At 37.5% G+C, this 14,732-nt stretch overlaps 1 protein-coding gene across 6 annotated transcripts in view; it reads right to left on the reverse strand.

Moving 5' to 3' along the window:
* The window catches only part of LOC134225474 (maternal protein pumilio), a 432,855-nt gene extending 423,019 nt beyond the window's left edge, over positions 1-9,836 (reverse strand). For 3 of the 6 annotated variants that reach the window (XM_062705577.1, XM_062705575.1, XM_062705571.1), the window contains exon 1: positions 4,891-6,346. The gene's annotated coding sequence lies outside the window, so the exon portion shown is untranslated. Of the gene's footprint in view, positions 1-4,890; positions 6,347-9,589 lie in introns of those variants that run through there. The other 3 variants (XM_062705574.1, XM_062705572.1, XM_062705573.1) reach the window with 3 other exon arrangements.
* Between the last annotated feature and the right edge of the window lie 4,896 nt (positions 9,837-14,732).

The raw sequence follows: 14,732 nt of genomic DNA on the forward strand, positions 1-14,732 counted from the left end.
CTCGGATCGGCATCAATCGGCAGAATTACCTGAGAACTCTCCCGAATTTTCTCGAGAAAACTCTCCAGATATTTTTTTAAGCGAATTTCCCCTGAATTTTCTCGGGAAATACTTTCAAAAAATTTCGGCTTAATCTCTACCAAACTTCCTCGAGTAATTTATCAAAAAAAATTCTCCGGAAATCTTTCTAAACTTTGTTAGGGAAAACTCCTTTTTTTTTGGGAAAGCTCTCCCGAATTTCTTCAAGAAATCTCTCCCAAATTTTCTAGGGAAATTTCTCCAGAATTTTTTCAAGAAAACTCTCCCGATTTTTTTTTGAAAATTTCACGAATTCCTACGGAAAATTTCATTTGAAAATGTCTCCAAAATTGCCACGAGAAATCTCTTCCAAATTTTCTCGGGAAATTCTCCAGAATTTTTCCCGCAATTCATCAGAAAGTTTTCTCGGGAAATATCTCTCAAATTTATTCGCGAAATCTCTTCCTACCAATCTTCCTCGGGAAAACTTTCCAAAATTTTCTAGGAAAAACTCAAATTTCATAGAGAAATATCCCAAATTCCCTCGGAAAATTCTCCAGAAATTCCTCGAGAATTTTTTTCCCGAGTTTTCTGGGAAAATCACTCTAAAATTTCGTTGAGAACTCTCCCGAACTTCTTCTGGAAATCTTCTCAAAATTACCGAATTTCCTAAGAACATCTCTCCACAACTTTATCAGGAAATCCCTCCATTTTTCTCCAAAATTTCATTTCGATTCCTTCCAGAATTTTCTCATGAAATCTTTCTTGGGGAAATCTCAAAAATATTTCAAAATATATCTCTTCAAAATTTGCCCGTGATATTTTACTCAAGTTTTCTCGAGGAATCTTTCTAAAATCTCTCTCAAACTTCCTTGGAAAATTTCTCCAAAATTGCCACGAGAAATCTCTCTCGATTTTTTCTCGGAAAATTTCTTTCGAATTTCTTCGGACAATCTCTCCCTAATTTCCTCAGAAAATTTCTTCCGAATTTTCTCCAAAATTTCCTCGAGAATTTTTTCCCGAATTTTCTCGGAAAATCTCTCTAAAATTTCATAGAGAACTCTCCCGAACTTCTACAGAAAATCTCTCCGAAATTTCCTCAGGAAATTCTCCAGAATTACCTTGGAAAATCTCTCCCGAATTTCGTTGAGATCATCCCCGAGTTAATTTAGGAAATTTTTCCAGAATTTCCTCGAGAAAACTCACTAGAATTTCATTAGCAAATATCTTCAAGTATCCAAATTTATTCGTGAATTTGGTTCCAAATTTCCTTCGGATATATTTCCAAAATTTTCTAATGAAAACTCTCGCGAATTTCCGGAAGAAATCTCTCGATTTTTTTCGGGAAACCTCTCCCAATGTTTCTAACAAATTTCCTCGGAAAATCTCCTCAGAATTTCCTCGGGAAAATCCTCCAGAACTTATATGAAATGTTTTTCCCAATTTTCCTCGAAAAAAATCTCGTTTCTCGATTTTTCTTTGAAAATCTCTCCAGAAATGCCACGAAAAATCTCTCCCAAATTTCCTCAGGAAATTATCCAGAATTTCCTCGAAAACTTGTTCCCAAATTTCCCCCAGAAATTTCTCCCGAATTTCCTTAGAAAATTTCTTTCGAATTTTCTGGGGAAATATCTTCCAAATTTATTCGCAAAATCTCTACCAAACTTCCTCGGTAATCTTTCTAAATTTTTTCAGGGAAAGCACTCCTTATTTTTTTTTGAGAAATCTCTCCCAAATTTTCTCGGGAAATTTCTCTTTGAAAATCTCTTCAGAATTACCACGAGAAATCTCTCTTAAATTTCCTCGAGAAATCTCTTTAGAATTTCTTCCGGAAATCTATCCAGAATTTTCTCGGGAATTCCCTTTATTTCTCTCAAACATTTCATTTGGATTCCCTGCAGAATTTCATCAAGAAATATTCCGTGGGAAAGTTCCTCGGGAAATTTTACTCAAGTTTTTCTCGATGAATCCTTCCCGAATTTCTTCAATAAAATCTCTCCCAAACTTACTAAAATATCTTTGGGAAAGCTTCCGAATTCCATTGAGAGTCTTGAATTTTCCCGAAAAGTCTCCGGAATTCCCAAAAAAAAAATAGGAACATCATCTATCCTCTGGAAATCCCTCCAATGTTTTCTTGCCAAATTTCACCCGAATTTCCTCGGAAAATTCTCCAGAATGTTTTCGGAAAGTTCTCCAGAATTGAAGAGAGACAGAAGATATCTCCAGAGGGAATTTAGGAGAGATTTCTCGAAGAATTTTGGAAAGAACTCCCGAGGAAATATAGAAAATGAGCTAATTTTGAAAATAAATTTAGGAAATATTTCCCGCGGAAATTTGGGAGACTCATAGCAAATTTTGCTAAAGAAATTCGGTGGAGTTTTTTCAAGAAATTTCGGGAAAGTTTTCGCAAGGAAATTTTGAAGAGATTTATTGAAGAAATTTAGAGAGATTTTAGGGAAGATTTCCCGAGGAAATTCTGGTTATTTTGAGAAGATTTCATGAAGATGTTCGGGAGATTTCTCAAAAAAATTTGAGAGAGATTTCTCAAGTAAATTCTAGAGAAATTTTCTTAGAAAATTCGGGTGATATTTACCGCAAAAATTAGGGAGATTTCTCGAGGCAATTCTGGAGAGATTTTCCCGTGAAATTCGAGAGATTTCTCCGATGAGATTCAGAAAAATTTCCCGAGGAAATTTAGGAGAAGTATTGGGAGAGTTTTTTCTCGAAATTCGGAAGTTTTCGATAGGAAATTTTAGAAATATATCCAGAGTAAATTTGGTAGAAATTTTACGAATAAATTTGGAGATTTGGAGATATTTGCTAAAGAAATTCTGGTGAGTTTTCTCGAGGAAATTCTAGAAAAAATTCCTGAAGAAACTCGGGGATTATTTCTCAACGAAATTTTGAATTAATAACCAGAATTTCCTCGGGAAATCTTCCCTAAAATCTCTCTAAATTTCTTCAATAAATCTCTTCAAAATTTCCTTGAGAAAACTTTCCCGAAATTTCTTGAAAAAACTCCACCGAATTTCTTTAGCAGAATTTGCTATGAGTCTCCCAAATTTCCGCGGGAAATATTTCCTAAATTTATTTTCAAAATTAGCTCATTTTCTATATTTCCTCGGGAGTTCTTTCCAAAATTCTTCGAGAAATCTCTCCTAAATTCCCTCTGGAGATATCTTCTGAATATTCTGGAGAAATTTCTCTAGAATTTCCTCGGGAAACGTCTATCGAGTTTCCTCCGAAAATTTATCCAGAATTGCCTCGAGAAATCTCTCACAAATTTTGTGAGGAAATTCTCCAGAATTTCTTTCAGAAATTTTTATCAAATTTCTTCGAGAAAACTCCCCCAAGTTTCCTCGGAAAATTTCTACTGAATTACCTCGGAAAATTTCTACTGAATTACCTCGGAAAATCTCTCCCAATATCGATGGAAAATCTTTCAAAAGTCATGTCGAAATCTTCTCAAAATTATCGAATTTTCTCGGGAAATCTCCGAAATTTCCTCGAAAATTTAAATCCCACATTTCCGTCAAAAATACTTCTCTTCTGAATTTCCTCGGGAAATATCACCCCATTTTTTTTGCGAAATCTTGGTAGAGATTCCAATTTATTTTTCCAAAAACTTTTTCATGAAAACTCTCCCGTATTTCCTTGGAAAATCTCTCCAGAATTGCTACAAGAAATTTCTCCCATATTTTCTCGATGAATTTCACCCGAATTTCCTCGCAAAAATCATCAGAATTTCTTCGAGACATCTTTCCCAAATTTTCTTGGAAAATCTCTCCCAAATTTCGTTTGGGAATCTAAGGGAAATCTTCTCAAAATTACCGAGTTTTCTCGGAAAATTTCTACAAGATTTTCTCGAGCAATCTTTCCCGAATTTTCTCGAGCAATCTCCCCAGACATCCTCGGGAAATCTCTCCAATTTTTTTTCTGGGAAATTTTACTAAATTTTTTTGGAAAATCCCTCCCGAATGTCCTCAGTAAAATCTCACACCGAACTTCCTCGGAAAATATCTCCCAAATTTCGTCAGGAAATCGCTTCCCAATATCCTCGGGAAAGTAGAACAAAATGCGTCATAAAAATCTCTCAAATTTATTCGGGAAAGTCACATTTTTTTCGGAAAAGTCTCCAATTTTTTTGGGAGTTCTTGAATTTCCTTTTTTTCGGGGAAGTGTCCGAAGTCCTTGGGAATTTCCTACAGAAAAGGGAAACAGGGAAAGTATCCAAACTTCCTTACGAATTTCCAGGATTTCTTGGGAGAAGTTTACCAAATTTTCTGGGAAAAAACTCTTGATTCTTTTAAGAGGAAATGCTACTGAATTACCACGAGAAGTTCACTTGATAAATTGCTGATTTGGTCACCCGATAATTATAAATCAACTAGTCAAAATGAGATAGAACCGGTATTTTTTTTAAATCTTTATTTCCGTGATTTTTTATTTGGTTCATAAGTTCATGACGTACTGGGAAATGTATATTCCTTCTATAATTAGAAATTACTAATTACTACCAAAAAATATGACGAACATCTCAGCCCTTATATTTTTCTAGCAGGACATGTTTAGAGTCTGAGTAAAAATTTCTAGTTTTTTTAAATATATTTTCCAAACTAATGGTCAACTTTTGAAAAACTAAAGCTATGAGTTATTGAAACGATATTGCGTTAAAATCTTATCCAGTCCAATTTATGTACCCACTTCTGAAAACAAAATATAACAAAACGTTATTTCGAATACTTTCTCAATACACAACACAAATTCCAAATAAAAAATTACTCAAAAATATAAACTTATTTGAAAATGTTTTCTTCAATTTACATTCCAAGTCCAACACCCGGTAAAACGAAAACCATCCAAACCACTTACCTTGTCGCACCCAACCAGAACCCGCTCAACGCACGAAAAAGCACGCACCGCAATACAACCAGAGCTAACGCAGCTTGCCGGCTTCTCCTAGCTGGGAAACCGATAACGGCGATGTTGCGTTGCGTTGAGATTACTGCCAAGAGTGAATTGTTTGAAAACAAATCCACAAACAAAAATTATTGTTGTCGCTTGTGCGTTTCCTGCTTCTCCGTTTTGCCCTCGATTCCGACTTAATCGAATTAACTTTATTCCGCTCTTATCTAACAACCATGCACTTAGCCGAACCCAAAAGGGTCTCTTCTGCTGTTATAATACTTTCGGCGTAACACCGCACTCTTGCTATGGTTAGCACTTGTGTGCCCACTTCTCTTCTGCCCAGGACTTGCCGATTTTTTGCCCTCCCGAATGCTCCAAACCACTCACTATTATACACTTCCGCGTCCTCTCTGGGTACTCTTTTCCACACAATTCCACAATTTCTTCCGATTGGGCCAATGATCTTCCCAATTATTCTACCAGCAAATTTTTCGATTAGTCACAATCCGGTCACTTCCGTTCACGCGCAAACAATTCGATCTAACGCCAGTTTTCTGCTTGCTCCGGCCAAGGAATCCGGAAGTAGTACCACCCAAAGGCCCGGGTCTAGCTTCACACTTCTGGACTTGCCCGAATGCTAACAACCGCACGCACACACCTCCAACGCGGCTCGGGGCGCTGCAGCCAGGGAATTTCGCTTCACCAGTACCACAAACTCTTCTTCGCCACTGCGGCGGAGGATTTTTCTTCTTCGAATGCCGCCGAGGAATTGGACAAACTGGATATTCCAGAAGCGCTCGATCGGTTCACCAACACACTCACGACCGCCCAAAGCTGTCTTCTTCTCCGCGGATATGGAATCGCGAAAATGCTGCAATAATCGTGTCTATCACTAACTGTACAAATTTACAGGGAGCAGAGTGTTCCGTCCCGGAGAAAATGCCGTAAAACCGAACTGAAAATTTGATGGATAATATTTCTGTGATCGTCCGATCCGAAGCACTATTTACAGTTTCTGCCGAAATGGGACACTGAAAAATCACTTTTTTGCCCGACCTCTTCCGCTTGCTGGCTGCTGATGTCCGCTGCGGTTATCCCTGCGAAAATTCTGCACTCTGCACAAAGTTATTACAAAGAGGCTTCTGAACAGCGGAATCCAAAGTTATTCTTGCTTTTTTACAAACACGCCGCAGGATATCCACCAACTAAGAACTAAAAACCGAGAACTTTGAACTTTTTACAAGAAGCAGCAGTCCAATGGCTGCTATTTTCACATCGGATACTAAAAAAATACGCAAATTACACCAATCTTTCGACTGCAAAGCTTCCAAAAGAGCTAGACTCGTCCCGTTTTGAATGTGGGCACCGACGATGTTACGCCATTTGTTTTTTCGCGACTTCTCTGTCCTGTCTGTCTCGTCTGCTCTGAACTCGAATGCGGACCGCGAAGAATCACGGTGAGTTCCCTTGGCTCAGTGAGTAACCAGAGTCGCTCACTCTCGGAATTTAGACTTCGTCACTCACGTATGTAATGTGCAGTGAAGTCAGCAAAAGTTTTTTTCCTGGTAATTATCAATATAATAATTCTTGAAAAAATCCCGAAAAAATATTAAAGCCTTTCCAGAAGAACTCCCGTGAAAGGTTCTGTACAAATTTGAAAAGTTTGTAGGAATCTCTAGTGAAGCTGTTCTTGGAAGAATTTCCATGGAAAATTGCTGGATTTCGTAGAAATTTGTGGAAAAAAAATCTAACGGAATTGCTGGAAGATTTTTTTTGCTGAGCTCCTGATTTATTCGAGGAATTTTCGTAGATATTTCACCCGATTAGAAATGAACCATTCATGGAATCGGGAAAATTGTTCAGTTTCTATTCATGGAATTATAGTTCTTCAAGTAATACTAATGACACACTGGTGGTATAAGTACCAATGTACAAGAATCTTGAAATGAGTATCGTACCGATTATTATCTTTATTAAAGATAGTCTTGGAATAATTGTCTTGTCCTCTTGTACCATGGTACAAGTACCACAGGTGTGTTTTTAGTATAGCACATTAACGATTTTATGATACAGATGAAAAAATAAATTCGGCGCCAACATTTTCAAAGGGCAAAACAGCTTTTGTGAACAAAAACTTCTCTCGTCGCTGGTGGGCGAATTTGAACCCACCCACGCAATCCAACCTCACTGAAGGAACAGCGAATTCTTTTCTTTCATTAAATGGCGCTGTATGGCGTTGGTACAAATGGTCGGGGTTCTGCCAAAACGCACCAAGCGGCTTATTGACTGACTTGTGATATTTTGATCGTAAAATTAAAACGGAAATCATTTCATATCAATTCATCCACACATTCCTTGTAAGATATCCTTAGTTACGGGGTAGTGGGAAATCCGATACGATTTTGAATCAATTAAATTTGCTAAGCGAATGCTTTGGAAGAAAAATGGGTAATTTTTTGTTGGCGCTTGGTGCGATTTGACAGAACCCTGACCAAATAAGCGCACCAGCGACGGAAAAAGCTTTCGTTTACAAAGACGAATTATTCATTATTAAATTTCGATCATACACCAAACGATTATTATTTAGAGAACCATCAAATGCTTTTTTTTGTTAGCAAAAACGACCATTTTTGAATGGTAATGATACTTAACGACCTGTGGTTGATGTTTGATATCATTTTAGGCGGGATGACACATGTCGAGATGTTTTTCTGGAAATTTCCTCAAGAATCATCTGAAATACTTTTTAATAAAAAAAATACTTTGACAAAATCACGAATGAATTCCCCAAGAAAATTCTAGAGAAATCTAAAAAGAAAATAAGGATTTTTTTTAATTTTTTTTTAATCAACTCCAAATAACTTAACTTTGATGAATTTTCAAAGGAGATTTTTCAAATAAAAATGAATAGAATTCCAGGATTTATAAAAAAAAAACTAGAAAGGATTTCTGGACTAATTTACTAAACAAAAGTTTTTCAGGAATGCTTGAAAAAAATATTGAATTTACGAACTAGTTGTACTGGTGAAAAATGTGTGAAATTGTAGAATAAAGCAGTGCAACATACACTGTGGAAAATGGAAGTATGATTTTCAATCAAACGCCTATGAAAATTTGCCACAAGGAATGATCTTCCATTAAAAAAAAGTGCAGCAGACTAGGTTCGTACAATGGACGTCGGGGTCAGGAGGTCGATATCAAGAATACACGCACATCGACGCTTGAATATTCGGGAAGGTAACTGCGTATAAAAAGCACTGTTGGTGGAATAATCAATCGAAGAAGGCGCCAGTTATGGATTTCACTAGTACAGACCGCTGGGTGTATGTCTTGTTTTAGTATTGTAAGTCGAGCGCAACTGGGCTAAACCTGCAGATATAAAACGATAAACGAATACATATACGGCAACTTGGCTTATAAACCTCGCAATCGATAGAACACTAGGCAAATATTACTGATTTTAACCCGATTTAAATCGATTTTGCTCAATGAATTGAGGTAATTGTGCTAGACTATGCTGAGAGTGGCTGAGTTCGATTCCCGATGCCGGTCTAGACAATTTTCGGATTGGAAATTGTCTCGACTTCCCTGGGCATAAAAGTACCATCGTGTTAGCCTCATTTTATACGAATGCAGAAATGGTAATAGTACGTTCAGATTATGAGCTATATCACTTGATATAGTGAATCATGAAATGAGATGCCATATGCATTATTTCCAGTGAAAACTAGATGTACAAACACTGTTGTCAAGATGCTCTATATCAAGTGATATAGCTCATAATCTGAACGTACTATAACTTGGATTAGAAACCTTGCAGTTAATAACTGTGGAAGTGCTGCGAGTCGGCAATGCCCAGTGGGTGATGTAATGCCAATGAAGAAGAAAAAAATGCGCCAAACATATCGATTCCGCAAAACATGGAAACAAAACGTCAATACGGTTTTGATAACACATTTTGACGTTAAGCAGATTTTTAATTGAATTTCGCCCCAATGGGGGCGGTTCCTTCATCAGTGCTGCCACCTGGCAAAATTCAGAGAAAAAGTAGAATCATAGAAATTTGACATGGCATATGATATAGAAAATGAGGTATAAAATTCCTCTACGTTATAAATTTTTTCAGCCGAACAATTTTTTGTTTAATGTGGGGTTAAAAATTCAACAATCTTGAGCATTAGCTGCATATTCGAAAAAAAAATATGAAAATCGAGATATCATGTCTATTTTGTGTGCTTTTAAAATTCTAACCCCTTAAACCAAGATTTTTTTGAAAAACATCTTTAATTTTTGTTTTGTAACAAAAATATACTTCATTTCCTATACCACACCGTGTGATATTTCCGAGGATATTTCAATGATTCTCCTTTTTCTCTCGACGACGGCTGGCGGTCTTCTCCTCCCCTATTAGTGAATCCCCAACTACGGAAAGTAGGATTTTATCACTCATACGCCAATTGCAAACCAGGTGTTATGATCATGATCAAAATATTCTAACTTTCTGCCAACACTTTACCTTGAGTGCAGCCCGTGTCAGTGCCCAAGCTCGTTACTCAGCACTCGGCAGCGGCATCAGCAGTCACTCACTCTCTCAGAACGCGACAAAAAGACGTCCGGCAAAATCGTGTTTTCTGGGCCCCATAAGAGCAGACAAAGCAAATACCTTATTCACAAATTTTATCATTCACTTTTGCTGCACTTCACTGACCGATCCCACACGAATTCACTTGCATTTAGGTTATTTCCACTATGTACAATGCTTTCACTGGCCATTTACCGATATTCGAACAATAATGAACGCTAATTGCACCAATCAAATTTACATTTTCCGTATCTTCTACTTTTTACTAGCTTGAAGCCTAGCTTGCTCTTCAGAAAACTGCTGCTTGCTTGCTTCGCGCACGAACACACACTATCGAAACCGTTCAGTGACTTGCTTGGATGCTTTGCAGCTCACAGCTCTCAGCTAGCAGGACCCGCGGACCGTGGATGAGTGAGTGCTCGTGAGATCCTTCATTCGCACTTTGATCGAGTGAGAAATCAGCATGGCGTCCCGTGCGGCTCTGTCAGATGAAATGCACAGGGTTGCCTTTTCTGATGTGTGCGCATGACAGCAAATGTCAAAATATTGCGTAATTCTCGCTTAACATTTTAAAAAGCCCTATATCCATCACGTAAACATTAAGAAAATATTTTCATATGCATATGCAGTTCGAAAAAAATGCATCACAATTTCCTGTCCAACATTTTGCGAGCGCTAATGGCCGCCACCTCGGCCGCCACACTCAAGCTCAGTTTTGACGTAGGACTTACGTCTGTCTTTACTATACTGGGTGTCATTTAGATTTTTGGAAATCGAGAGCGTTACGTTGGAAGGGAATGATTTCGAACGTTGCTAGCGCCTTTATCTTTCGATGGATTTTGAAGATTTATATATCAGTCGACTCGGACGCTCTCTAGCAATTTGCCTATTTCATAAAAACTTAAAATTATTAACGATAAGCTATTGAAAATTTTAATTCTTGTCAAAGCCAGTAAAAATTTCATATGTAACCAATCCCGTGCATTCCTAACACCCGAATAGAAATAAATCGTACGCCGAATGGTTAATATCATTAGCTTTCCATTCCACTTATCATCATCATACACTTTATGATAGTTGTACAATTATATGATTAATAAAAATAATAACCCGATTATATGCAATAATTTGCAGATTATACATGTTGTAATAAGCTTTACCTGATATCATTCCATTGTAAACGTATCTTACCATGAATAATATAAAACTCAAAGGTGCAGCCCAATCGGGTTGTACGCAAAGGTGATGTAGGACTACGTAGCTATTTGAAATTGATAGTATTTGCCATAATAATTTGTGTCGTTTTATTAACAATGAGCAAACTGCTCGGAGGCCAACTGAATCAAGAAGTCGAATAGTTGTTCCCAGTTGGATGGACTTTGAGTCTCTAACCGTGGAATTAACATGACTCATCGGCCGCTGAAGCCACTCGACTGGCTTTCAGTCGGGGACATCACAATCCTTACTTTGCCACGTACGCTTACATCGCGGGCGAAGACCAAACGTTACATATAAATATAATTGTGTTTGGTTTCACGCCACTTCTGATTCTGCTTATTTCTCCTTTATTTCGGCCATTTTTGAGGATGGTGTCCTCCAAAAAGGTCTTTATGCATACAAAAGAAGGTTGATCCGACAATCCGATATGAACTTTCTTCAAAGTGCAAAATCGTAACTAGCAAATTTGATAGCCCGGCGGAGGGAGATGATGCAATTAATTTGAACGGGCGGAATCACTAACAGCAACCAAGCTACCACGCAAAACCCGATGCCGCTGAAACAATCCATTTTCGCAATTAACTTTTTCTTTCCATTAAATTCTGCCCGCATATATCTGGATTATTAGATTGCTATCTCCTGTATCATCAATAACCATTCGATACAATACTTGTACAATTGTACAGATGGTCCTACGCAACCATACCACCACACTACCCTGAATTGTTCCAACAATACAAGAAATTGTTTTGGACAAATTTACAATATGAGGAAAGGGCGGTTAAGTTATGTTACAATAAAAAATCGATCATTTCCTCGAACAAAATTTTCTTAAAATTATACACCAGAAGGTTGGTATATAATCCACTTTTGGAGATTCAAACCATAAACGTAGTTTTGAAGTTATTGTAAAAGCATAATAGTAGAATGTGCCCCTTGTGCTTTAATTTTCGTTTTGCAATGTTTTTTTGTTTTCAATTTTTTTCATGATGGAATAATGAATACACATGTTTGTATTATTTTACAAGCACATTTTAATCTGGGTGGTGCGGATAGAATCGATTTGGTTGTCAAACTGAAGCCAAAATTTTCTATTGTGCCGGAGCCAAACATTGAAGATTGTGGTTATGTTCGTTTCTGATCTAATATTGAGAAGTATTGTTATTATTTTGGGAAAAAATAAAAATAAACTTTGTTTGAGTTTTGTATTCTTTGCAACAGATATTCTCACATTATATTTCGAGTGTAAAATTAGTGGGAATGCAATTAAAAAGCACTCGTTTCGAAATTTCACGAGATTCAGCAGCTCTCCAATCAGCTGTGTATGTAAACAATCGTAAAGTCATGTAGAGTCTAGCGCATTTGTGCGCCCTCATGCAGCGTGGAAAGAGAAATTCGAAGAGCGGGAAATGTTTGACAGCCAAGTAACTGCAAAATAATTTTGTTTATGGGAGTGATTTCAAAATATCCCTCTGCTCGCTTGAGCGCAGAAAAGCGGCTCTATCCGCAGCACCCAGATTTTAATACAAGAAATAGTTTCAACCACATTAAAAATACAATTCTAAAATCGAATCGATGAATCATTATAAAAACCTTCGCAATAAAACTTAGAATACGCAATTCGCGACAAGCATGATGCTTTTCTAGAAGCCGGAGCTGTAATTCAAATGTGTTTGTAACTTACTCCGTTTAATGTACTAATCGTCCGCCTGTTATCAATAAGTTGTCCTATGCCTTCCGGTCCGTAGCATGTATGCGGTTGGCGACGTGTAGCCCCAGGGGCCGAACTAGCAAAGAAGACTTTTATATATGTACTGCAAAGGGCACTCCGTTCTGAAAAAGCAATTAGCAATCTCATAATGAAAATAAAAAGAAATCATACCTTTCAATCGATCTGCTCGTTCGTCTCGTTGCCTACAATTTATAATCCTGAATCCTAGCAACGTTGCTTCAACAAGCTAATAAAGGAAGATGACAGGAATCTGACCCGGGCCCAAGTCAAGGCTAAAGTAAGCAGCTGTCCAGGATGGAGATCTTTTAGGTTAGCCCTATGTACCCCTAGGAGAGCTCAGTACACATGAGATGAGAGAAATCCTACACTGCCGTAAAAAACCTTCCGAAGTTCATTAACTTACCTTATGAAATTTAGCCATAAGAAAACGGTTTGAAAAGCATAAGGTATCTTTATGAAGCAGAATGAATTTCAGGTGAACTATGCTCATATTGAAAAGTATGTTCCTCTTAGTGCAACCTTATGAAATTCCATAAGATAACCTTATGAAATTCATTTGCATGCAGTATGGTAGTATCAATTGGCTTTACTTGTTTTTTTTTATTTTTTGTTATAAAAAAAACCCAGATTAATCCACCTAGCAGTGATGATGCCTTTCTCGTGCATTATAAAATATATTGAAAGAATCACAAAAAAGCTCTTTAGGAGAATAGATCACATTTTTTCGATCATTTTACATGTTTTTGCATTAGCTAAAATGTATTGCCACCATTTTCGTAAAAAAAAAATTTTTCGGTTTTGATTTTTTTTTTTCCAAGGGGGGACCCTTGGGAAAAAACAATGATTTTTCAATAATTCCGAAATGAAATGTCCGATCGAGCCAATTTTCAATAGCAAACAATGGGACCGCATTCCCCGTCGAATGCAACTTGTTGCGAGTAAATCGGATAATGCTAAGTTCCAAAAAGTGTGTCTACAAAATTTGTACACATACACACATACACACACACACACATACATACATACACACATACAGACATCACCTCAATTCGTCGAGCTGAGTCGATCGGTATATAAAAATCGGCCCTCCGGGCCTCCTATCAAAATTTTGTTTATGAAGCAATATTATAGCCTTTACGTACACTTAGTGTACGAGAAAGGCAAAAATAGTGAAGGTAATACATAATATAGTTTATTAAATAATATATTCATTAGATATTAAAATAACTGCTTTTCTGATCCCGGAAGTGTTTTTGCTCTGTTAGCATCACCCTCGGACATGAACCCGCCGAAGGTCTCGTGTTTGTTTATCGCCTACTGCCTGCCGGATGGTTATTATATGGGACCTCATTGATTGCTTTCCAGTCTGGAATAGCTTGTTTACCAGTGGCAGACATCTATTTTTTATGAGTTGCTGGCAAACATTGGGTGATGGCTTTCTTTGCCCGCCCTGAACTGCCACCGCAATCGTTGTTATCTGATCTTCGCTTTCATGAATGCGGCCCTACTACCGCAGTACTGTTACTGTATTGGACATTTAATCTGTCACTGGTGGTCTTGAGCACAAGCCACGTTTATCCAATTTAACAAATAGTACAGCTATTTGTTATTTTCTTTCCAGCGATTCGTTATTTTCTTTCCCGAGACCTTCGTCATCCATTATTTTTTTACAGTTTACGCTTACCCATTTCTCTATAGTCACAGAAGCACTTTACTTCATCGAGTCTCATTTGGCCGAAGGTTGATAGCATTCGACGACCATGACGTCAGACATTGAAAATTACTAGAATTTCGAAGAACTGATCTCGGAACTGAAGGGGTGTGATTTTGAATGATCTGTGGCCCAACCAGGAATAGAACAGGTACACAGTTCTGAGCACCAGAGTAAACATAACAGTTTTTAACCGTTCTGCAGTTCTGCAAGCTCCTTACAGCTGAATTTGATTCTCAAGTGAGCCATGTGGAAGTACTCTTGCAGGTCATCGTTGGTCAAATAGGGTTTGGAGCAATTTGAACACTTGGAGGGCCGCTCTCGATCATCGTACTTCTTGACCATGTGGCGATCAAGACACTTCTGCTACAAGAGCCAGTTCATCACATAGATGGAATGATTTTCTTTTTTCATTTTTTTATATCGATCGCAATCGGATTAGGGGCTATCAGAATCGGACGATGAACTTCGGAAGCTGGCATCACAATTTTATACTTCTCCGATGTCGTAATTATCTTGTACCTCAACTTCTGACATTTCCGATAACAGTCTCATCGGATCTT

The sequence above is a fragment of the Armigeres subalbatus genome, chromosome 3 (assembly GCF_024139115.2).
Source record: "Armigeres subalbatus isolate Guangzhou_Male chromosome 3, GZ_Asu_2, whole genome shotgun sequence".
In the NCBI taxonomy this organism is placed as follows: Eukaryota; Metazoa; Arthropoda; class Insecta; order Diptera; family Culicidae; genus Armigeres; species Armigeres subalbatus.